Raw genomic sequence first — 27,004 nt, forward strand, 5'->3', positions numbered from 1 at the left:
AGAGGGAGACTGTGCTTTCCAGCATTTCACGCAGAATGCTAAGTCGCCGAGGGGCTCTGACAGGTACCCTATCCTGTTCAGAAACCCAGCGAGCTTCCCATACCTGGCTGGTGCTGCCTGGCTTTCAGGCATGAGAGTGGGGAAAAGGCTTAGAGTCGAGTCAGACCCTGGGACTCAGGACGGTGGGTGAGCCCAGCAGCCCCCAGCTCCAGATGGGCTGAAAGGGAACACATGCCATTGAGCTGTTTGAGGAGAACACTGTTCTTCTAATCAGTCCCTCAGCTTGTAACAGCACGGAGTGAACGGAGCAGGCCGGGACAGCGCTCTGCACAACCACTGGTTTCAATGTGCGCTCAGACCTGCCTTCTGTAAGTGCTTCGCACTCAGGAAACCGGCACCAGAGCAGAAAAGGCTGGACTCCTCCCGGATTCACTGTTCGGCTGAAATATTGTCTCATCCCGAAGCTGTGAAAATGCCTGGCTTCCCTTCTTGCCTCACGCACTGTCAATGATTCCCTTCCTGTTTGCACTCAGTGGTTCCTCAGATTGCTGAAACGGGCACCAGCTTCCTAGAGACATTGGAGCTCGAGCTTTTGTTAATTTTCCAAAAAGAAAGGGAAATAATCATTCTCGAACTTGAACACCTGAGCTGGGCTTACCCCCACCAGAGCTCATTCTCTTCCTGATTCAACTGTGGACCCATCAGCTGCGGCTTCAAAATGGCAGCACAGAGCTCAGACCCCAAAGATTCCCTTCCCCTCCTAACAAGTAACAGAATCCTCGTTCCCACCTGCCTGGCGCACGATGGCCGTATCATCTGTGCATTCACACTCACGGCTGTGATTTCCTGGCTGCTTTTGTGTATTAGGCACTGGCCTAACTGCCCAAAAAAGGGCTACACGGTCCTGATATTGGGCTCCATCTGTGATCACATCTGTTTCTGGGAAGAGCAGAGCTGGAGTTATTCTCAATCCTTCTAGTCCTTATTGCCCAGAGCCTGGGAAAAACCAGCCTTATGCGCCACCCCCACCCCTACACGGGAGCAACGCGCTGGACCAACGTCATGAACATTGAGACCTGATGTGATCTTACCATGGAAGTCATGGCCATTGGTGCTGCGGGGGCGGGAGGGGGACGGGGATCGGAAAATTCCTGTTTCCTTATCTAAGTGCCTCTCTGTAGCAGACGATACTCAAATGACACAGACTGAAAGACGAGAATCTGTTAAAAAAAAAAGGAACAGAAAATTATGTCTGTTTCAAGTTGCCTTTTAATCATTCTCTTCTTTTTTATTCTGTGTTGAGACTGAACATAACACTTGACAGATACAGACACTATGCACTAATACACCATGCGCACAGTGCAAATGTGAAACAAGATACGGCTCTCCACAGCGCTTAGGATCTAATCAGATAGATAAGAAACACACACACACAACACAAGGGGTAATGAAGCGCATGACAGTGATGACCTGGGCCAGGTATATCCCCGCAGTGATGGAGGAGGGCGATCAGCTGGTCTAAAGACACGAGGAGGAGGCTGGAGAAGATACAATTATCCAGAACTGGGAAAACAATGAGCATCTGTTGGAAAGGCTGGATTCTCAGGCAGTCCCCTTCTCCTACGACTGAGCCTTGTTTTCCGTGGTGAGCCACCCATCTCATCGTTCTGTGTGTTTAGCGGGGCTGCTCACTTTCCTGGATCTAAGATAATCATGTGATCCACGCCTGGCTAACTGCATCATCAAGGTCCTCACCAGAGACAGACTCAGGGACAGACATGTCGTGAGCTCTGGGTGCCACCCCTGACCAAGGGTCCGGCCGACCCAAGGGCACTCGCCCAGGTGGAGGCCTCAGCCTGGCTCCTCCCTGCAGCAGGAGGAAAGTGAGCAGAGGGAAAGGTTTCTCCTGGCTGCAGGCCTGGAGCCTCAAAGCTGGAGCCCTCCAGGGGCTTCTGGTGGCAGAGTCAGCTTCAGGCAACCTCTTGAGTATCAGATTTAATCGCTTTGAAAAGAAGCTTCCTGGAGCTTCCCTGGCCTGAAAAACGTGCCTGCTTTAAATGTTAAATGGAACAAGTATATTAGAGAAAGTCAGGAACAGACGGGACAGGGTACCCGAGCACCGGCAGATCACAGAGGGGACATGGTACCCGAGCACCGGCAGATCACAGAGGGGACAGGGTACCCGAGCACCAGCAGATCACAGAGGGCACATGGTACCCGAGCACCGGCAGATCACAGAGGGGACAGGGTACCCGAGCACCGGCAGATCACAGAGGGCACATGGTACCCGAGCACCGGCAGATCACAGAGGGGACAGGGTACCCGAGCACCAGCAGATCACAGAGGGGACAGGGTACCCGAGCACCAGCAGATCACAGAGGGCACATGGTACCCGAGCACCGGCAGATCACAGAGGGGACAGGGTACCCGAGCACCAGCAGATCACAGAGGGGACAGGGTACCCGAGCACCAGCAGATCACAGAGGGCACATGGTACCCGAGCACCGGCAGATCACAGAGGGGACAGGGTACCCGAGCACCGGCAGATCACAGAGGGCACATGGTACCCGAGCACCGGCAGATCACAGAGGGCACATGGTACCCGAGCACCGGCAGATCACAGAGGGCACATGGTACCCGAGCACCGGCAGATCACAGAGGGGACAGGGTACCCGAGCACCAGCAGATCACAGAGGGGACATGGTACCCGAGCACCGGCAGATCACAGAGGGCACATGGTACCCGAGCACCGGCAGATCACAGAGGGGACATGGTACCCGAGCACCGGCAGATCACAGAGGGCACATGGTACCCGAGCACCGGCAGATCACAGAGGGGACAGGGTACCCGAGCACCGGCAGATCACAGAGGGCACAGGGTACCCGAGCACCGGCAGATCACAGAGGGCACATGGTACCCGAGCACCGGCAGATCACAGAGGGGACAGGGTACCCGAGCACCGGCAGATCACAGAGGGGACATGGTACCCGAGCACCGGCAGATCACAGAGGGGACAGGGTACCCGAGCACCGGCAGATCACAGACGGGACAGGGTACCCGAGCACCGGCAGATCACAGAGGGCACATGGTACCCGAGCACCGGCAGATCACAGAGGGGACATGGTACCCGAGCACCGGCAGATCACAGAGGGCACATGGTACCCGAGCACCGGCAGATCACAGAGGGCACATGGTACCCGAGCACCGGCAGATCACAGAGGGGACAGGGTACCCGAGCACCAGCAGATCACAGAGGGGACATGGTACCCGAGCACCGGCAGATCACAGAGGGCACATGGTACCCGAGCACCGGCAGATCACAGAGGGGACATGGTACCCGAGCACCGGCAGATCACAGAGGGCACATGGTACCCGAGCACCGGCAGATCACAGAGGGGACAGGGTACCCGAGCACCGGCAGATCACAGAGGGCACAGGGTACCCGAGCACCGGCAGATCACAGAGGGCACATGGTACCCGAGCACCGGCAGATCACAGAGGGGACAGGGTACCCGAGCACCGGCAGATCACAGAGGGGACATGGTACCCGAGCACCGGCAGATCACAGAGGGGACAGGGTACCCGAGCACCGGCAGATCACAGACGGGACAGGGTACCCGAGCACCGGCAGATCACAGAGGGCACATGGTACCCGAGCACCGGCAGATCACAGAGGGGACAGGGTACCCGAGCACCGGCAGATCACAGAGGGCACATGGTACCCGAGCACCGGCAGATCACAGAGGGGACAGGGTACCCGAGCACCGGCAGATCACACAGGGCACATGGTACCCGAGCACCGGCAGATCACAGAGGGGACAGGGTACCCGAGCACCGGCAGATCACACAGGGCACATGGTACCCGAGCACCGGCAGATCACAGAGGGGACAGGGTACCCGAGCACCGGCAGATCACACAGGGCACATGGTACCCGAGCACCGGCAGATCACAGAGGGGACAGGGTACCCGAGCACCGGCAGATCACAGAGGGGACAGGGTACCCGAGCACCGGCAGATCACAGAGGGGACAGGGTACCCGAGCACCGGCAGATCACAGAGGGGACAGGGTACCCGAGCACCGGCAGATCACAGAGGGGACAGGGTACCCGAGCACCGGCAGATCACAGAGGGGACAGGGTACCCGAGCACCGGCAGATCACAGAGGGGACAGGGTACCCGAGCACCGGCAGATCACAGAGGGCACATGGTACCCGAGCACCGGCAGATCACAGAGGGGACAGGGTACCCGAGCACCGGCAGATCACAGAGGGGACATGGTACCCGAGCACCGGCAGATCACAGAGGGGACAGGGTACCCGAGCACCGGCAGATCACAGAGGGCACATGGTACCCGAGCACCGGCAGATCACAGACGGGACAGGGTACCCGAGCACCGGCAGATCACACAGGGGACAGGGTACCCGAGCACCGGCAGATCACAGAGGGCACATGGTACCCGAGCACCGGCAGATCACAGAGGGGACAGGGTACCCGAGCACCGGCAGATCACAGAGGGCACATGGTACCCGAGCACCGGCAGATCACAGAGGGCACATGGTACCCGAGCACCGGCAGATCACAGAGGGCACATGGTACCCGAGCACCGGCAGATCACAGAGGGGACAGGGTACCCGAGCACCGGCAGATCACAGAGGGCACATGGTACCCGAGCACCGGCAGATCACAGAGGGGACATGGTACCCGAGCACCGGCAGATCACAGAGGGCACATGGTACCCGAGCACCGGCAGATCACAGAGGGCACATGGTACCCGAGCACCGGCAGATCACAGAGGGCACATGGTACCCGAGCACCGGCAGATCACAGAGGGCACATGGTACCCGAGCACCGGCAGATCACAGAGGGCACATGGTACCCGAGCACCGGCAGATCACAGAGGGCACATGGTACCCGAGCACCGGCAGATCACAGAGGGGACAGGGTACCCGAGCACCGGCAGATCACAGAGGGCACATGGTACCCGAGCACCGGCAGATCACAGAGGGGACATGGTACCCGAGCACCGGCAGATCACAGAGGGCACATGGTACCCGAGCACCGGCAGATCACAGAGGGCACATGGTACCCGAGCACCGGCAGATCACAGAGGGCACATGGTACCCGAGCACCGGCAGATCACAGAGGGGACAGGGTACCCGAGCACCGGCAGATCACAGAGGGCACATGGTACCCGAGCACCGGCAGATCACAGAGGGCACATGGTACCCGAGCACCGGCAGATCACAGAGGGGACAGGGTACCCGAGCACCGGCAGATCACAGAGGGGACAGGGTACCCGAGCACCGGCAGATCACAGAGGGGACAGGGTACCCGAGCACCGGCAGATCACAGAGGGGACATGGTACCCGAGCACCGGCAGATCACAGAGGGGACAGGGTACCCGAGCACCGGCAGATCACAGAGGGGACATGGTACCCGAGCACCGGCAGATCACAGACGGGACAGGGTACCCGAGCACCGGCAGATCACAGAGGGCACATGGTACCCGAGCACCGGCAGATCACAGAGGGGACAGGGTACCCGAGCACCGGCAGATCACAGAGGGCACATGGTACCCGAGCACCGGCAGATCACAGAGGGGACATGGTACCCGAGCACCGGCAGATCACAGAGGGGACAGGGTACCCGAGCACCGGCAGATCACAGAGGGGACAGGGTACCCGAGCACCGGCAGATCACAGAGGGGACATGGTACCCGAGCACCGGCAGATCACAGAGGGCACATGGTACCCGAGCACCGGCAGATCACAGAGGGGACATGGTACCCGAGCACCGGCAGATCACAGAGGGGACAGGGTACCCGAGCACCGGCAGATCACAGAGGGGACAGGGTACCCGAGCACCGGCAGATCACAGAGGGGACATGGTACCCGAGCACCGGCAGATCACAGAGGGCACATGGTACCCGAGCACCGGCAGATCACAGAGGGGACAGGGTACCCGAGCACCGGCAGATCACAGAGGGGACAGGGTACCCGAGCACCGGCAGATCACAGAGGGGACATGGTACCCGAGCACCGGCAGATCACAGAGGGGACAGGGTACCCGAGCACCGGCAGATCACAGAGGGGACAGGGTACCCGAGCACCGGCAGATCACAGAGGGGACATGGTACCCGAGCACCGGCAGATCACAGAGGGCACATGGTACCCGAGCACCGGCAGATCACAGAGGGGACATGGTACCCGAGCACCGGCAGATCACAGAGGGGACATGGTACCCGAGCACCGGCAGATCACAGACGGGACATGGTACCCGAGCACCGGCAGATCACAGAGGGGACATGGTACCCGAGCACCGGCAGATCACAGAGGGCACATGGTACCCGAGCACCGGCAGATCACAGAGGGGACATGGTACCCGAGCACCGGCAGATCACAGAGGGGACATGGTACCCGAGCACTGGCAGATCACAGAGGGCACATGGTACCCGAGCACCGGCAGATCACAGAGGGGACATGGTACCCGAGCACCGGCAGATCACAGAGGGGACATGGTACCCGAGCACCGGCAGATCACAGAGGGCACATGGTACCCGAGCACCGGCAGATCACAGAGGGGACAGGGTACCCGAGCACCGGCAGATCACAGAGGGCACATGGTACCCAAACACCGGCAGATCACAGAGGGGACAGGGTACCCGAGCACCGGCAGATCACAGAGGGGACATGGTACCCGAACACCGGCAGATCACAGAGGGGACATGGTACCCGAGCACCGGCAGATCACAGAGGGCACATGGTACCCGAGCACCGGCAGATCACAGAGGGGACATGGTACCCGAGCACCGGCAGATCACAGAGGGGACATGGTACCCGAGCACCGGCAGATCACAGAGGGGACATGGTACCCGAGCACCGGCAGATCACAGAGGGGACATGGTACCCGAGCACCGGCAGATCACAGAGGGCACATGGTACCCGAGCACCGGCAGATCACAGAGGGGACATGGTACCCGAGCACCGGCAGATCACAGAGGGGACATGGTACCCGAGCACCGGCAGATCACAGAGGGCACATGGTACCCGAGCACCGGCAGATCACAGAGGGCACATGGTACCCGAGCACCGGCAGATCACAGAGGGGACATGGTACCCGAGCACCGGCAGATCACAGAGGGGACAGGGTACCCGAGCACCGGCAGATCACAGAGGGGACAGGGTACCCGAGCACCGGCAGATCACAGAGGGGACATGGTACCCGAGCACCGGCAGATCACAGAGGGGACAGGGTACCCGAGCACCGGCAGATCACAGAGGGGAAATGGTACCCGAGCACCGGCAGATCACAGAGGGGACATGGTACCCGAGCACCGGCAGATCACAGAGGGGACATGGTACCCGAGCACCGGCAGATCACACAGGGGACAGGGTACCCGAGCACCGGCAGATCACACAGGGGACATGGTACCCAAGCACCGGCAGATCACAGAGGGGACAGGGTACCCGAGCACCGGCAGATCACAGAGGGGACATGGTACCCGAGCACCGGCAGATCACACAGGGGACAGGGTACCCGAGCACCGGCAGATCACAGAGGGGACAGGGTACCCGAGCACCGGCAGATCACAGAGGGGACATGGTACCCGAGCACCGGCAGATCACACAGGGGACAGGGTACCCGAGCACCGGCAGATCACACAGGGGACATGGTACCCAAGCACCGGCAGATCACAGAGGGGACATGGTACCCGAGCACCGGCAGATCACACAGGGGACATGGTACCCGAGCACCGGCAGATCACAGAGGGGACATGGTACCCGAGCACCGGCAGATCACAGAGGGGACATGGTACCCAAGCACCGGCAGATCACAGAGGGGACATGGTACCCGAGCACCGGCAGATCACAGAGGGGACAGGGTACCCGAGCACCGGCAGATCACAGAGGGGACAGGGTACCCGAGCACCGGCAGATCACAGAGGGGACATGGTACCCGAGCACCGGCAGATCACAGAGGGGACAGGGTACCCGAGCACCGGCAGATCACAGAGGGCACATGGTACCCAAGCACCGGCAGATCACAGAGGGGACATGGTACCCGAGCACCGGCAGATCACAGAGGGGACAGGGTACCCGAGCACCGGCAGATCACAGAGGGGACAGGGTACCCGAGCACCGGCAGATCACAGAGGGGACAGGGTACCCGAGCACCGGCAGATCACAGAGGGGACATGGTACCCGAGCACCGGCAGATCACAGAGGGCACATGGTACCCGAGCACCGGCAGATCACAGAGGGGACATGGTACCCGAGCACCGGCAGATCACAGAGGGGACATGGTACCCGAGCACCGGCAGATCAAAGAGGGGACATGGTACCCGAGCACCGGCAGATCACAGAGGGCACATGGTACCCGAGCACCGGCAGATCACAGAGGGCACATGGTACCCAAGCACCGGCAGATCACAGAGGGGACATGGTACCCGAGCACCGGCAGATCACAGAGGGCACATGGTACCCGAGCACCGGCAGATCACAGAGGGCACATGGTACCCGAGCACCGGCAGATCACAGAGGGGACATGGTACCCGAGCACCGGCAGATCACAGAGGGCACATGGTACCCGAGCACCGGCAGATCACAGAGGGCACATGGTACCCAAGCACCGGCAGATCACAGAGGGGACATGGTACCCGAGCACCGGCAGATCACAGAGGGCACATGGTACCCGAGCACCGGCAGATCACAGAGGGCACATGGTACCCGAGCACCGGCAGATCACAGAGGGGACATGGTACCCGAGCACCGGCAGATCACAGAGGGCACATGGTACCCGAGCACCGGCAGATCACAGAGGGCACATGGTACCCAAGCACCGGCAGATCACAGAGGGCACATGGTACCCGAGGACCGGCAGATCACAGAGGGCACATGGTACCCGAGCACCGGCAGATCACAGAGGGGACATGGTACCCGAGCACCGGCAGATCACAGAGGGCACATGGTACCCGAGCACCGGCAGATCACAGAGGGCACATGGTACCCGAGCACCGGCAGATCACAGAGGGGACAGGGTACCCGAGCACCGGCAGATCACAGAGGGGACATGGTACCCGAGCACCGGCAGATCACAGAGGGGACAGGGTACCCGAGCACCGGCAGATCACAGAGGGGACATGGTACCCGAGCACCGGCAGATCACAGAGGGGACATGGTACCCGAGCACCGGCAGATCACACAGGGGACATGGTACCCGAGCACCGGCAGATCACAGAGGGGACAGGGTACCCGAGCACCGGCAGATCACAGAGGGCACATGGTACCCGAGCACCGGCAGATCACAGAGGGGACAGGGTACCCGAGCACCGGCAGATCACAGAGGGCACATGGTACCCGAGCACCGGCAGATCACACAGGGGACATGGTACCCGAGCACCGGCAGATCACAGAGGGGACATGGTACCCGAGCACCGGCAGATCACAGAGGGCACATGGTACCCGAGCACCGGCAGATCACAGAGGGGACAGGGTACCCGAGCACCGGCAGATCACAGAGGGGACATGGTACCCGAGCACCGGCAGATCACAGAGGGGACATGGTACCCGAGCACCGGCAGATCACAGAGGGGACAGGGTACCCGAGCACCGGCAGATCACAGAGGGCACATGGTACCCGAGCACCGGCAGATCACACAGGGGACATGGTACCCAAACACCGGCAGATCACAGAGGGGACAGGGTACCCGAGCACCGGCAGATCACAGAGGGCACATGGTACCCGAGCACCGGCAGATCACAGAGGGGACATGGTACCCGAGCACCGGCAGATCACAGAGGGGACATGGTACCCGAGCACCGGCAGATCACAGAGGGGACATGGTACCCGAGCACCGGCAGATCACAGAGGGGACATGGTACCCGAGCACCGGCAGATCACAGAGGGGACATGGTACCCGAGCACCGGCAGATCACAGAGGGGACATGGTACCCGAGCACCGGCAGATCACAGAGGGGACAGGGTACCCGAGCACCGGCAGATCACAGAGGGGACATGGTACCCGAGCACCGGCAGATCACACAGGGGACATGGTACCCAAACACCGGCAGATCACAGAGGGGACAGGGTACCCAAGCACCGGCAGATCACAGAGGGGACATGGTACCCGAGCACCGGCAGATCACACAGGGGACAGGGTACCCGAGCACCGGCAGATCACAGAGGGGACAGGGTACCCGAGCACCGGCAGATCACAGAGGGGACATGGTACCCGAGCACCGGCAGATCACACAGGGGACATGGTACCCAAACACCGGCAGATCACAGAGGGGACAGGGTACCCAAGCACCGGCAGATCACAGAGGGCACAGGGTACCCGAGCACCGGCAGATCACACAGGGGACATGGTACCCAAACACCGGCAGATCACAGAGGGGACAGGGTACCCGAGCACCGGCAGATCACAGAGGGCACATGGTACCCGAGCACCGGCAGATCACAGAGGGGACATGGTACCCGAGCACCGGCAGATCACAGAGGGGACATGGTACCCGAGCACCGGCAGATCACAGAGGGGACATGGTACCCGAGCACCGGCAGATCACAGAGGGGACATGGTACGCGAGCACCGGCAGATCACAGAGGGGACAGGGTACCCGAGCACCGGCAGATCACAGAGGGCACATGGTACCCGAGCACCGGCAGATCACAGAGGGGACATGGTACCCGAGCACCGGCAGATCACAGAGGGCACATGGTACCCGAGCACCGGCAGATCACAGAGGGGACATGGTACCCGAGCACCGGCAGATCACAGACGGGACAGGGTACCCGAGCACCGGCAGATCACAGAGGGGACATGGTACCCGAGCACCGGCAGATCACAGAGGGCACATGGTACCCGAGCACCGGCAGATCACAGAGGGCACATGGTACCCGAGCACCGGCAGATCACAGAGGGCACATGGTACCCGAGCACCGGCAGATCACAGAGGGGACATGGTACCCGAGCACCGGCAGATCACAGAGGGGACATGGTACCCGAGCACCGGCAGATCACAGACGGGACATGGTACCCGAGCACCGGCAGATCACAGAGGGGACATGGTACCCGAGCACCGGCAGATCACAGAGGGCACATGGTACCCGAGCACCGGCAGATCACAGAGGGGACATGGTACCCGAGCACCGGCAGATCACAGAGGGGACATGGTACCCGAGCACCGGCAGATCACAGAGGGCACATGGTACCCGAGCACCGGCAGATCACAGAGGGGACATGGTACCCGAGCACCGGCAGATCACAGAGGGGACATGGTACCCGAGCACCGGCAGATCACAGAGGGGACATGGTACCCGAGCACCGGCAGATCACAGAGGGGACAGGGTACCCGAGCACCGGCAGATCACAGAGGGCACATGGTACCCAAACACCGGCAGATCACAGAGGGGACAGGGTACCCGAGCACCGGCAGATCACAGAGGGGACATGGTACCCGAACACCGGCAGATCACAGAGGGGACATGGTACCCGAGCACCGGCAGATCACAGAGGGCACATGGTACCCGAGCACCGGCAGATCACAGAGGGGACATGGTACCCGAGCACCGGCAGATCACAGAGGGGACATGGTACCCGAGCACCGGCAGATCACAGAGGGGACATGGTACCCGAGCACCGGCAGATCACAGAGGGGACATGGTACCCGAGCACCGGCAGATCACAGAGGGCACATGGTACCCGAGCACCGGCAGATCACAGAGGGGACATGGTACCCGAGCACCGGCAGATCACAGAGGGGACATGGTACCCGAGCACCGGCAGATCACAGAGGGCACATGGTACCCGAGCACCGGCAGATCACAGAGGGCACATGGTACCCGAGCACCGGCAGATCACAGAGGGCACATGGTACCCGAGCACCGGCAGATCAAAGAGGGGACATGGTACCCGAGCACCGGCAGATCACAGAGGGGACATGGTACCCGAGCACCGGCAGATCACAGAGGGGACATGGTACCCGAGCACCGGCAGATCACAGAGGGCACATGGTACCCAAACACCGGCAGATCACAGACGGGACAGGGTACCCGAGCACCGGCAGATCACAGAGGGGACATGGTACCCAAGCACCGGCAGATCACAGAGGACACATGGTACCCAAACACCGGCAGATCACAGACGGGACAGGGTACCCGAGCACCGGCAGATCACAGAGGGGACATGGTACCCGAGCACCGGCAGATCACAGAGGGGACATGGTACCCGAACACCGGCAGATCACAGACGGGACAGGGTACCCGAGCACCGGCAGATCACAGAGGGGACATGGTACCCGAGCACCGGCAGATCACAGAGGGCACATGGTACCCGAGCACCGGCAGATCACAGAGGGGACATGGTACCCGAGCACCGGCAGATCACAGAGGGCACATGGTACCCGAGCACCGGCAGATCACAGAGGGGACATGGTACCCGAGCACCGGCAGATCACAGAGGGCACATGGTACCCGAGCACCGGCAGATCACAGAGGGGACATGGTACCCGAGCACCGGCAGATCACAGAGGGCACATGGTACCCGAGCACCGGCAGATCACAGAGGGGACATGGTACCCGAGCACCGGCAGATCACAGAGGGCACATGGTACCCGAGCACCGGCAGATCACAGAGGGGACATGGTACCCGAGCACCGGCAGATCACAGAGGGCACATGGTACCCAAGCACCGGCAGATCACAGAGGGGACATGGTACCCAAACACCGGCAGATCACAGAGGGGACATGGTACCCGAGCACCGGCAGATCACAGAGGGGACAGGGTACCCGAGCACCGGCAGATCACAGAGGGGACATGGTACCCAAACACCGGCAGATCACAGAGGGGACAGGGTACCCGAGCACCGGCAGATCACAGAGGGCACATGGTACCCGAGCACCAGCAGATCACAGAGGGGACATGGTACCCGAGCACCGGCAGATCACAGAGGGCACAGGGTACCCGAGCACCGGCAGATCACAGAGGGGACAGGGTACCCGAGCACCGGCAGATCACAGAGGGCACATGGTACCCGAGCACCGGCAGATCACAGAGGGGACAGGGTACCCGAGCACCGGCAGATCACAGAGGGGACATGGTACCCGAGCACCGGCAGATCACAGAGGGCACATGGTACCCGAGCACCGGCAGATCACAGAGGGGACATGGTACCCGAGCACCGGCAGATCACAGAGGGGACATGGTACCCGAGCACCAACAGATCACAGAGGGCACATGGTACCCGAGCACCGGCAGATCACAGAGGGGACATGGTACCCGAGCACCGGCAGATCACAGAGGGGACAGGGTACCCGAGCACCGGCAGATCACAGAGGGCACATGGTACCCGAGCACCGGCAGATCACAGAGGGGACATGGTACGCGAGCACCGGCAGATCACAGAGGGGACATGGTACCCGAGCACCGGCAGATCACAGAGGGGACATGGTACCCAAGCACCGGCAGATCACAGAGGGGACATGATACCCGAGCACCGGCAGATCACAGAGGGCACATGGTACCCGAGCACCGGCAGATCACAGAGGGCACATGGTACCCGAGCACCGGCAGATCACAGAGGGCACATGGTACCCAAACACCGGCAGATCACAGAGGGGACAGGGTACCCGAGCACCGGCAGATCACAGAGGGCACATGGTACCCGAGCACCGGCAGATCACAGAGGGGACATGGTACCCAAACACCGGCAGATCACAGAGGGGACAGGGTACCCGAGCACCGGCAGATCACAGAGGGGACATGGTACCCGAGCACCGGCAGATCACAGAGGGCACATGGTACCCGAGCACCGGCAGATCACAGAGGGGACAGGGTACCCGAGCACCGGCAGATCACAGAGGGGACATGGTACCCAAACACCGGCAGATCACAGAGGGGACAGGGTACCCGAGCACCGGCAGATCACAGAGGGGACATGGTACCCAAACACCGGCAGATCACAGAGGGGACATGGTACCCGAGCACCGGCAGATCACAGAGGGCACATGGTACCCGAGCACCGGCAGATCACAGAGGGCACATGGTACCCGAGCACCGGCAGATCACAGAGGGGACATGGTACCCGAGCACCGGCAGATCACACAGGGGACATGGTACCCGAGCACCGGCAGATCACACAGGGGACAGGGTACCCGAGCACCGGCAGATCACACAGGGGACATGGTACCCAAGCACCGGCAGATCACAGAGGGGACATGGTACCCGAGCACCGGCAGATCACACAGGGGACAGGGTACCCGAGCACCGGCAGATCACAGAGGGGACAGGGTACCCGAGCACCGGCAGATCACAGAGGGGACATGGTACCCGAGCACCGGCAGATCACAGAGGGGACATGGTACCCGAGCACCGGCAGATCACAGAGGGGACATGGTACCCGAGCACCGGCAGATCACACAGGGGACAGGGTACCCGAGCACCGGCAGATCACACAGGGGACATGGTACCCAAGCACCGGCAGATCACAGAGGGGACATGGTACCCGAGCACCGGCAGATCACACAGGGGACATGGTACCCGAGCACCGGCAGATCACAGAGGGGACATGGTACCCGAGCACCGGCAGATCACAGAGGGGACATGGTACCCAAGCACCGGCAGATCACAGAGGGGACATGGTACCCGAGCACCGGCAGATCACAGAGGGGACAGGGTACCCGAGCACCGGCAGATCACAGAGGGGACAGGGTACCCGAGCACCGGCAGATCACAGAGGGGACATGGTACCCGAGCACCGGCAGATCACAGAGGGGACAGGGTACCCGAGCACCGGCAGATCACAGAGGGCACATGGTACCCAAGCACCGGCAGATCACAGAGGGGACATGGTACCCGAGCACCGGCAGATCACAGAGGGGACAGGGTACCCGAGCACCGGCAGATCACAGAGGGGACAGGGTACCCGAGCACCGGCAGATCACAGAGGGGACAGGGTACCCGAGCACCGGCAGATCACAGAGGGGACATGGTACCCGAGCACCGGCAGATCACAGAGGGCACATGGTACCCGAGCACGGGCAGATCACAGAGGGGACATGGTACCCGAGCACCGGCAGATCACAGAGGGGACATGGTACCCGAGCACCGGCAGATCAAAGAGGGGACATGGTACCCGAGCACCGGCAGATCACAGAGGGCACATGGTACCCGAGCACCGGCAGATCACAGAGGGCACATGGTACCCAAGCACCGGCAGATCACAGAGGGGACATGGTACCCGAGCACCGGCAGATCACAGAGGGCACATGGTACCCGAGCACCGGCAGATCACAGAGGGCACATGGTACCCGAGCACCGGCAGATCACAGAGGGGACATGGTACCCGAGCACCGGCAGATCACAGAGGGCACATGGTACCCGAGCACCGGCAGATCACAGAGGGCACATGGTACCCAAGCACCGGCAGATCACAGAGGGGACATGGTACCCGAGCACCGGCAGATCACAGAGGGCACATGGTACCCGAGCACCGGCAGATCACAGAGGGCACATGGTACCCGAGCACCGGCAGATCACAGAGGGGACATGGTACCCGAGCACCGGCAGATCACAGAGGGCACATGGTACCCGAGCACCGGCAGATCACAGAGGGCACATGGTACCCAAGCACCGGCAGATCACAGAGGGCACATGGTACCCGAGCACCGGCAGATCACAGAGGGCACATGGTACCCGAGCACCGGCAGATCACAGAGGGGACATGGTACCCGAGCACCGGCAGATCACAGAGGGCACATGGTACCCGAGCACCGGCAGATCACAGAGGGCACATGGTACCCGAGCACCGGCAGATCACAGAGGGGACAGGGTACCCGAGCACCGGCAGATCACAGAGGGGACATGGTACCCGAGCACCGGCAGATCACAGAGGGGACAGGGTACCCGAGCACCGGCAGATCACAGAGGGGACATGGTACCCAAGCACCGGCAGATCACAGAGGGGACATGGTACCCGAGCACCGGCAGATCACACAGGGGACATGGTACCCGAGCACCGGCAGATCACAGAGGGGACAGGGTACCCGAGCACCGGCAGATTACAGAGGGCACATGGTACCCGAGCACCGGCAGATCACAGAGGGGACAGGGTACCCGAGCACCGGCAGATCACAGAGGGGACATGGTACCCGAGCACCGGCAGATCACACAGGGGACATGGTACCCGAGCACCGGCAGATCACAGAGGGGACATGGTACCCGAGCACCGGCAGATCACAGAGGGCACATGGTACCCGAGCACCGGCAGATCACAGAGGGGACAGGGTACCCGAGCACCGGCAGATCACAGAGGGGACATGGTACCCGAGCACCGGCAGATCACAGAGGGGACATGGTACCCGAGCACCGGCAGATCACAGAGGGGACAGGGTACCCGAACACCGGCAGATCACAGAGGGCACATGGTACCCGAGCACCGGCAGATCACAGACGGGACATGGTACCCGAGCACCGGCAGATCACAGAGGGGACAGGGTACCCGAGCACCGGCAGATCACAGAGGGGACATGGTACCCGAGCACCGGCAGATCACACAGGGGACATGGTACCCAAGCACCGGCAGATCACACAGGGGACATGGTACCCGAGCACCGGCAGATCACAGAGGGGACAGGGTACCCGAGCACCGGCAGATCACAGAGGGCACATGGTACCCGAGCACCGGCAGATCACAGAGGGGACAGGGTACCCGAGCACCGGCAGATCACAGAGGGGACATGGTACCCGAGCACCGGCAGATCACACAGGGGACATGGTACCCGAGCACCGGCAGATCACAGAGGGGACATGGTACCCGAGCACCGGCAGATCACAGAGGGCACATGGTACCCGAGCACCGGCAGATCACAGAGGGGACAGGGTACCCGAGCACCGGCAGATCACAGAGGGGACATGGTACCCGAGCACCGGCAGATCACAGAGGGGACATGGTACCCGAGCACCGGCAGATCACAGAGGGGACAGGGTACCCGAGCACCGGCAGATCACAGAGGGCACATGGTACCTGAGCACCGGCAGATCACAGACGGGACATGGTACCCGAGCACCGGCAGATCACAGAGGGGACAGGGTACCCGAGCACCGGCAGATCACAGAGGGGACATGGTACCCGAGCACCGGCAGATCACACAGGGGACATGGTACCCAAGCACCGGCAGATCACACAGGGGACATGGTACCCGAGCACCGGCAGATCACAGAGGGCACATGGTACCCAAGCACCGGCAGATCACAGAGGGGACATGGTACCCGAGCACCGGCAGATCACACAGGGGACATGGTACCCGAGCACCGGCAGATCACAGAGGGGACAGGGTACCCGAGCACCGGCAGATCACAGAGGGGACAGGGTACCCGAGCACCGGCAGATCACAGAGGGGACAGGGTACCCGAGCACCGGCAGATCACAGAGGGCACATGGTACCCGAGCACCGGCAGATCACAGAGGGCACATGGTACCCGAGCACCGGCAGATCACAGAGGGGACAGGGTACCCGAGCACCGGCAGATCACAGAGGGCACAGGGTACCCGAGCACCGGCAGATCACAGACGGGACAGGGTACCCGAGCACCGGCAGATCACAGAGGGGACAGGGTACCCGAGCACCGGCAGATCACAGAGGGGACAGGGTACCCGAGCACCGGCAGATCACAGAGGGGACATGGTACCCGAGCACCGGCAGATCACAGAGGGGACAGGGTACCCGAGCACCGGCAGATCACAGAGGGGACAGGGTACCCGAGCACCGGCAGATCACAGAGGGGACAGGGTACCCGAGCACCGGCAGATCACAGAGGGGACAGGGTACCCGAGCACCGGCAGATCACAGAGGGGACAGGGTACCCGAGCACCGGCAGATCACAGAGGGGACAGGGTACCCGAGCACCGGCAGATCACAGAGGGGACAGGGTACCCGAGCACCGGCAGATCACAGAGGGGACAGGGTACCCGAGCACCGGCAGATCACAGAGGGGACAGGGTACCCGAGCACCGGCAGATCACAGAGGGGACATGGTACCCGAGCACCGGCAGATCACAGAGGGCACATGGTACCCGAGCACCGGCAGATCACAGAGGGCACATGGTACCCGAGCACCGGCAGATCACAGAGGGGACAGGGTACCCGAGCACCGGCAGATCACAGAGGGGACAGGGTACCCGAGCACCGGCAGATCACAGAGGGGACAGGGTACCCGAGCACCGGCAGATCACAGAGGGGACATGGTACCCGAGCACCGGCAGATCACACAGGGGACATGGTACCCAAACACCGGCAGATCACAGAGGGGACAGGGTACCCAAGCACCGGCAGATCACAGAGGGCACAGGGTACCCGAGCACCGGCAGATCACACAGGGGACATGGTACACAAACACCGGCAGATCACAGAGGGGACAGGGTACCCGAGCACCGGCAGATCACAGAGGGCACATGGTACCCGAGCACCGGCAGATCACAGAGGGGACATGGTACCCGAGCACCGGCAGATCACAGAGGGGACATGGTACCCGAGCACCGGCAGATCACAGAGGGGACATGGTACCCGAGCACCGGCAGATCACAGAGGGGACATGGTACCCGAGCACCGGCAGATCACAGAGGGGACAGGGTACCCGAGCACCGGCAGATCACAGAGGGGACAGGGTACCCGAGCACCGGCAGATCACAGAGGGGACATGGTACCCGAGCACCGGCAGATCACACAGGGGACATGGTACCCAAACACCGGCAGATCACAGAGGGGACAGGGTACCCAAGCACCGGCAGATCACAGAGGGGACATGGTACCCGAGCACCGGCAGATCACACAGGGGACAGGGTACCCGAGCACCGGCAGATCACAGAGGGGACAGGGTACCCGAGCACCGGCAGATCACAGAGGGGACATGGTACCCGAGCACCGGCAGATCACACAGGGGACATGGTACCCAAACACCGGCAGATCACAGAGGGGACAGGGTACCCAAGCACCGGCAGATCACAGAGGGCACAGGGTACCCGAGCACCGGCAGATCACACAGGGGACATGGTACCCAAACACCGGCAGATCACAGAGGGGACAGGGTACCCGAGCACCGGCAGATCACAGAGGGCACATGGTACCCGAGCACCGGCAGATCACAGAGGGGACATGGTACCCGAGCACCGGCAGATCACAGAGGGGACATGGTACCCGAGCACCGGCAGATCACAGAGGGGACATGGTACCCGAGCACCGGCAGATCACAGAGGGGACATGGTACGCGAGCACCGGCAGATCACAGAGGGGACAGGGTACCCGAGCACCGGCAGATCACAGAGGGCACATGGTACCCGAGCACCGGCAGATCACAGAGGGGACATGGTACCCGAGCACCGGCAGATCACAGAGGGCACATGGTACCCGAGCACCGGCAGATCACAGAGGGGACATGGTACCCGAGCACCGGCAGATCACAGACGGGACAGGGTACCCGAGCACCGGCAGATCACAGAGGGGACATGGTACCCGAGCACCGGCAGATCACAGAGGGCACATGGTACCCGAGCACCGGCAGATCACAGAGGGCACATGGTACCCGAGCACCGGCAGATCACAGAGGGCACATGGTACCCGAGCACCGGCAGATCACAGAGGGGACATGGTACCCGAGCACCGGCAGATCACAGAGGGGACATGGTACCCGAGCACCGGCAGATCACAGACGGGACATGGTACCCGAGCACCGGCAGATCACAGAGGGGACATGGTACCCGAGCACCGGCAGATCACAGAGGGCACATGGTACCCGAGCACCGGCAGATCACAGAGGGGACATGGTACCCGAGCACCGGCAGATCACAGAGGGGACATGGTACCCGAGCACTGGCAGATCACAGAGGGCACATGGTACCCGAGCACCGGCAGATCACAGAGGGGACATGGTACCCGAGCACCGGCAGATCACAGAGGGGACATGGTACCCGAGCACCGGCAGATCACAGAGGGCACATGGTACCCGAGCACCGGCAGATCACAGAGGGGACAGGGTACCCGAGCACCGGCAGATCACAGAGGGCACATGGTACCCAAACACCGGCAGATCACAGAGGGGACAGGGTACCCGAGCACCGGCAGATCACAGAGGGGACATGGTACCCGAACACCGGCAGATCACAGAGGGGACATGGTACCCGAGCACCGGCAGATCACAGAGGGCACATGGTACCCGAGCACCGGCAGATCACAGAGGGGACATGGTACCCGAGCACCGGCAGATCACAGAGGGGACATGGTACCCGAGCACCGGCAGATCACAGAGGGGACATGGTACCCGAGCACCGGCAGATCACAGAGGGGACATGGTACCCGAGCACCGGCAGATCACAGAGGGCACATGGTACCCGAGCACCGGCAGATCACAGAGGGGACATGGTACCCGAGCACCGGCAGATCACAGAGGGGACATGGTACCCGAGCACCGGCAGATCACAGAGGGCACATGGTACCCGAGCACCGGCAGATCACAGAGGGCACATGGTACCCGAGCACCGGCAGATCACAGAGGGCACATGGTACCCGAGCACCGGCAGATCAAAGAGGGGACATGGTACCCGAGCACCGGCAGATCACAGAGGGGACATGGTACCCGAGCACCGGCAGATCACAGAGGGGACATGGTACCCGAGCACCGGCAGATCACAGAGGGCACATGGTACCCAAACACCGGCAGATCACAGACGGGACAGGGTACCCGAGCACCGGCAGATCACAGAGGGGACATGGTACCCAAGCACCGGCAGATCACAGAGGGCACATGGTACCCGAACACCGGCAGATCACAGACGGGACAGGGTACCCGAGCACCGGCAGATCACAGAGGGGACATGGTACCCGAGCACCGGCAGATCACAGAGGGGACATGGTACCCGAACACCGGCAGATCACAGACGGGACAGGGTACCCGAGCACCGGCAGATCACAGAGGGGACATGGTACCCGAGCACCGGCAGATCACAGAGGGCACATGGTACCCGAGCACCGGCAGATCACAGAGGGGACATGGTACCCGAGCACCGGCAGATCACAGAGGGCACATGGTACCCGAGCACCGGCAGATCACAGAGGGGACATGGTACCCGAGCACCGGCAGATCACAGAGGGCACATGGTACCCGAGCACCGGCAGATCACAGAGGGGACATGGTACCCGAGCACCGGCAGATCACAGAGGGCACATGGTACCCGAGCACCGGCAGATCACAGAGGGGACATGGTACCCGAGCACCGGCAGATCACAGAGGGCACATGGTACCCGAGCACCGGCAGATCACAGAGGGGACATGGTACCCGAGCACCGGCAGATCACAGAGGGCACATGGTACCCAAGCACCGGCAGATCACAGAGGGGACATGGTACCCAAACACCGGCAGATCACAGAGGGGACATGGTACCCGAGCACCGGCAGATCACAGAGGGGACAGGGTACCCGAGCACCGGCAGATCACAGAGGGGACATGGTACCCAAACACCGGCAGATCACAGAGGGGACAGGGTACCCGAGCACCGGCAGATCACAGAGGGCACATGGTACCCGAGCACCAGCAGATCACAGAGGGGACATGGTACCCGAGCACCGGCAGATCACAGAGGGCACAGGGTACCCGAGCACCGGCAGATCACAGAGGGGACAGGGTACCCGAGCACCGGCAGATCACAGAGGGCACATGGTACCCGAGCACCGGCAGATCACAGAGGGGACAGGGTACCCGAGCACCGGCAGATCACAGAAGGGACATGGTACCCGAGCACCGGCAGATCACAGAGGGCACATGGTACCCGAGCACCGGCAGATCACAGAGGGGACATGGTACCCGAGCACCGGCAGATCACAGAGGGGACATGGTACCCGAGCACCGGCAGATCACAGAGGGCACATGGTACCCGAGCACCGGCAGATCACAGAGGGGACATGGTACCCGAGCACCGGCAGATCACAGAGGGGACAGGGTACCCGAGCACCGGCAGATCACAGAGGGGACATGGTACCCGAGCACCGGCAGATCACAGAGGGCACATGGTACCCGAGCACCGGCAGATCACAGAGGGGACATGGTACCCGAGCACCGGCAGATCACAGAGGGGACATGGTACCCGAGCACCGGCAGATCACAGAGGGCACATGGTACCCGAGCACCGGCAGATCACAGAGGGGACATGGTACCCGAGCACCGGCAGATCACAGAGGGGACAGGGTACCCGAGCACCGGCAGATCACAGAGGGCACATGGTACCCGAGCACCGGCAGATCACAGAGGGGACATGGTACCCAAACACCGGCAGATCACAGAGGGGACAGGGTACCCGAGCACCGGCAGATCACAGAGGGCACATGGTACCCGAGCACCGGCAGATCACAGAGGGGACATGGTACCCAAACACCGGCAGATCACAGAGGGGACAGGGTACCCGAGCACCGGCAGATCACAGAGGGGACATGGTACCCGAGCACCGGCAGATCACAGAGGGCACATGGTACCCGAGCACCGGCAGATCACAGAGGGGACAGGGTACCCGAGCACCGGCAGATCACAGAGGGGACATGGTACCCAAACACCGGCAGATCACAGAGGGGACAGGGTACCCGAGCACCGGCAGATCACAGAGGGGACATGGTACCCAAACACCGGCAGATCACAGAGGGGACATGGTACCCGAGCACCGGCAGATCACAGAGGGCACATGGTACCCGAGCACCGGCAGATCACAGAGGGCACATGGTACCCGAGCACCGGCAGATCACAGAGGGGACATGGTACCCGAGCACCGGCAGATCACACAGGGGACATGGTACCCGAGCACCGGCAGATCACAGAGGGGACATGGTACCCAAACACCGGCAGATCACAGAGGGGACATGGTACCCGAGCACCGGCAGATCACAGAGGGCACATGGTACCCGAGCACCGGCAGATCACAGAGGGGACATGGTACCTGAGCACCGGCAGATCACAGAGGGCACATGGTACCCGAGCACCGGCAGATCACAGAGGGCACATGGTACCCGAGCACCGGCAGATCACAGAGGGCACATGGTACCCGAGCACCGGCAGATCACAGAGGGGACATGGTACCCGAGCACCGGCAGATCACAGAGGGGACATGGTACCCGAGCACCGGCAGATCACAGAGGGGACATGGTACCCGAGCACCGGCAGATCACAGAGGGCACATGGTACCCGAGCACCGGCAGATCACAGAGGGGACATGGTACCCGAGCACCGGCAGATCACAGAGGGCACATGGTACCCGAGCACCGGCAGATCACAGAGGGCACATGGTACCCGAGCACCGGCAGATCACAGAGGGGACATGGTACCCGAGCACCGGCAGATCACAGAGGGCACATGGTACCCGAGCACCGGCAGATCACAGAGGGCACATGGTACCCGAGCACCGTCAGATCACAGAGGGCACATGGTACCCGAGCACCGGCAGATCAAAGAGGGGACATGGTACCCGAGCACCGGCAGATCACAGAGGGGACATGGTACCCGAGCACCGGCAGATCACAGAGGGGACATGGTACCCAAGCACCGGCAGATCACAGAGGGGACATGGTACCCGAGCACCGGCAGATCACAGAGGGGACATGGTACCCAAACACCGGCAGATCACAGAGGGGACATGGTACTCGAGCACCGGCAGATCACAGAGGGGACATGGTACCCGAGCACCGGCAGATCACAGAGGGGACATGGTACCCAAACACCGGCAGATCACAGAGGGGACATGGTACCCGAGCACCGGCAGATCACAGAGGGGACAGGGTACCCGAGCACCGGCAGATCACAGAGGGGACATGGTACCCGAGCACCGGCAGATCACAGAGGGGACATGGTACCCAAACACCGGCAGATCACAGAGGGGACATGGTACCCGAGCACCGGCAGATCACAGAGGGGACATGGTACCCAAACACCGGCAGATCACAGAGGGGACATGGTACCCGAGCACCGGCAGATCACAGAGGGGACATGGTACCCGAGCACCGGCAGATCACAGAGGGGACATGGTACCCGAGCACCGGCAGATCACAGAGGGCACATGGTACCCGAGCACCGGCAGATCACAGAGGGGACAGGGTACCCGAGCACCGGCAGATCACAGAGGGCACATGGTACCCGAGCACCGGCAGATCACAGAGGGGACAGGGTACCCGAGCACCGGCAGATCACAGAGGGCACATGGTACCCGAGCACCGGCAGATCACAGAGGGGACATGGTACCCGAGCACCGGCAGATCACAGAGGGCACATGGTACCCGAGCACCGGCAGATCACAGAGGGGACAGGGTACCCGAGCACCGGCAGATCACAGAGGGCACATGGTACCCGAGCACCGGCAGATCACAGAGGGGACAGGGTACCCGAGCACCGGCAGATCACAGAGGGGACATGGTACCCGAGCACCGGCAGATCACAGAGGGCACATGGTACCCGAGCACCGGCAGATCACAGAGGGGACATGGTACCCGAGCACCGGCAGATCACAGAGGGGACATGGTACCCGAGCACCGGCAGATCACAGAGGGCACATGGTACCCGAGCACCGGCAGATCACAGAGGGGACATGGTACCCGAGCACCGGCAGATCACAGAGGGGACAGGGTACCCGAGCACCGGCAGATCACAGAGGGCACATGGTACCCGAGCACCGGCAGATCACAGAGGGGACATGGTACCCGAGCACCGGCAGATCACAGAGGGGACATGGTACCCGAGCACCGGCAGATCACAGAGGGCACATGGTACCCGAGCACCGGCAGATCACAGAGGGGACATGGTACCCGAGCACCGGCAGATCACAGAGGGGACATGGTACCCAAGCACCGGCAGATCACAGAGGGGACATGGTACCCGAGCACCGGCAGATCACAGAGGGCACATGGTACCCGAGCACCGGCAGATCACAGAGGGCACATGGTACCCGAGCACCGGCAGATCACAGAGGGGACATGGTACCCAAACACCGGCAGATCACAGAGGGGACAGGGTACCCGAGCACCGGCAGATCACAGAGGGCACATGGTACCCGAGCACCGGCAGATCACAGAGGGGACATGGTGCCCAAACACCGGCAGATCACAGAGGGGACAGGGTACCCGAGCACCGGCAGATCACAGAGGGGACATGGTACCCAAGCACCGGCAGATCACAGAGGGGACAGGGTACCCGAGCACCGGCAGATCACAGAGGGGACATGGTACCCGAGCACCGGCAGATCACAGAGGGCACATGGTACCCGAGCACCGGCAGATCACAGAGGGGACAGGGTACCCGAGCACCGGCAGATCACAGAGGGGACATGGTACCCAAACACCGGCAGATCACAGAGGGGACAGGGTACCCGAGCACCGGCAGATCACAGAGGGGACATGGTACCCAAACACCGGCAGATCACAGAGGGGACATGGTACCCGAGCACCGGCAGATCACAGAGGGCACATGGTACCCGAGCACCGGCAGATCACAGAGGGCACATGGTACCCGAGCACCGGCAGATCACAGAGGGGACATGGTACCCGAGCACCGGCAGATCACACAGGGGACATGGTACCCGAGCACCGGCAGATCACAGAGGGGACATGGTACCCAAACACCGGCAGATCACAGAGGGGACATGGTACCCGAGCACCGGCAGATCACAGAGGGCACATGGTACCCGAGCACCGGCAGATCACAGAGGGGACATGGTACCCGAGCACCGGCAGATCACAGAGGGCACATGGTACCCGAGCACCGGCAGATCACAGAGGGCACATGGTACCCGAGCACCGGCAGATCACAGAGGGCACATGGTACCCGAGCACCGGCAGATCACAGAGGGGACATGGTACCCGAGCACCGGCAGATCACAGAGGGGACATGGTACCCGAGCACCGGCAGATCACAGAGGGGACATGGTACCCGAGCACCGGCAGATCACAGAGGGCACATGGTACCCGAGCACCGGCAGATCACAGAGGGGACATGGTACCCGAGCACCGGCAGATCACAGAGGGCCCATGGTACCCGAGCACCGGCAGATCACAGAGGGCACATGGTACCCGAGCACCGGCAGATCACAGAGGGGACAGGGTACCCGAGCACCGGCAGATCACAGAGGGGACATGGTACCCGAGCACCGGCAGATCACAGAGGGCACATGGTACCCGAGCACCGGCAGATCACAGAGGGCACATGGTACCCGAGCACCGGCAGATCAAAGAGGGGACATGGTACCCGAGCACCGGCAGATCACAGAGGGGACATGGTACCCGAGCACCGGCAGATCACAGAGGGGACATGGTACCCAAGCACCGGCAGATCACAGAGGGGACATGGTACCCGAGCACCGGCAGATCACAGAGGGGACATGGTACCCAAACACCGGCAGATCACAGAGGGGACATGGTACCCGAGCACCGGCAGATCACAGAGGGGACATGGTACCCGAGCACCGGCAGATCACAGAGGGGACATGGTACCCAAACACCGGCAGATCACAGAGGGGACATGGTACCCGAGCACCGGCAGATCACAGAGGGGACAGGGTACCCGAGCACCGGCAGATCACAGAGGGGACATGGTACCCGAGCACCGGCAGATCACAGAGGGGACATGGTACCCAAACACCGGCAGATCACAGAGGGGACATGGTACCCGAGCACCGGCAGATCACAGAGGGGACATGGTACCCAAACACCGGCAGATCACAGAGGGGACATGGTACCCGAGCACCGGCAGATCACAGAGGGGACATGGTACCCGAGCACCGGCAGATCACAGAGGGGACAGGGTACCCGAGCACCGGCAGATCACAGAGGGGACATGGTACCCGAGCACCGGCAGATCACAGAGGGGACAGGGTACCCGAGCACCGGCAGATCACAGAGGGGACAGGGTACCCGAGCACAGGCAGATCACAGAGGGCACATGGTACCCGAGCACCGGCAGATCACAGAGGGGACATGGTACCCGAGCA

At 62.1% G+C, this 27,004-nt stretch overlaps 1 long non-coding RNA gene across 1 annotated transcript in view; it reads right to left on the reverse strand.

Moving 5' to 3' along the window:
- Positions 1-1,089: 1,089 nt before the first annotated feature.
- Positions 1,090-27,004, reverse strand: part of LOC128928700 (uncharacterized) — a 60,009-nt gene continuing 34,094 nt past the window's right edge. The window contains exon 3 of the long non-coding RNA XR_008474128.2: positions 1,090-1,220. This is a non-coding gene — a long non-coding RNA (uncharacterized LOC128928700). The remainder of the gene's footprint in view (positions 1,221-27,004) is intronic.

This window comes from Callithrix jacchus, chromosome 9, assembly GCF_049354715.1.
Source record: "Callithrix jacchus isolate 240 chromosome 9, calJac240_pri, whole genome shotgun sequence".
NCBI classification, from domain to species: Eukaryota; Metazoa; Chordata; class Mammalia; order Primates; family Cebidae; genus Callithrix; species Callithrix jacchus.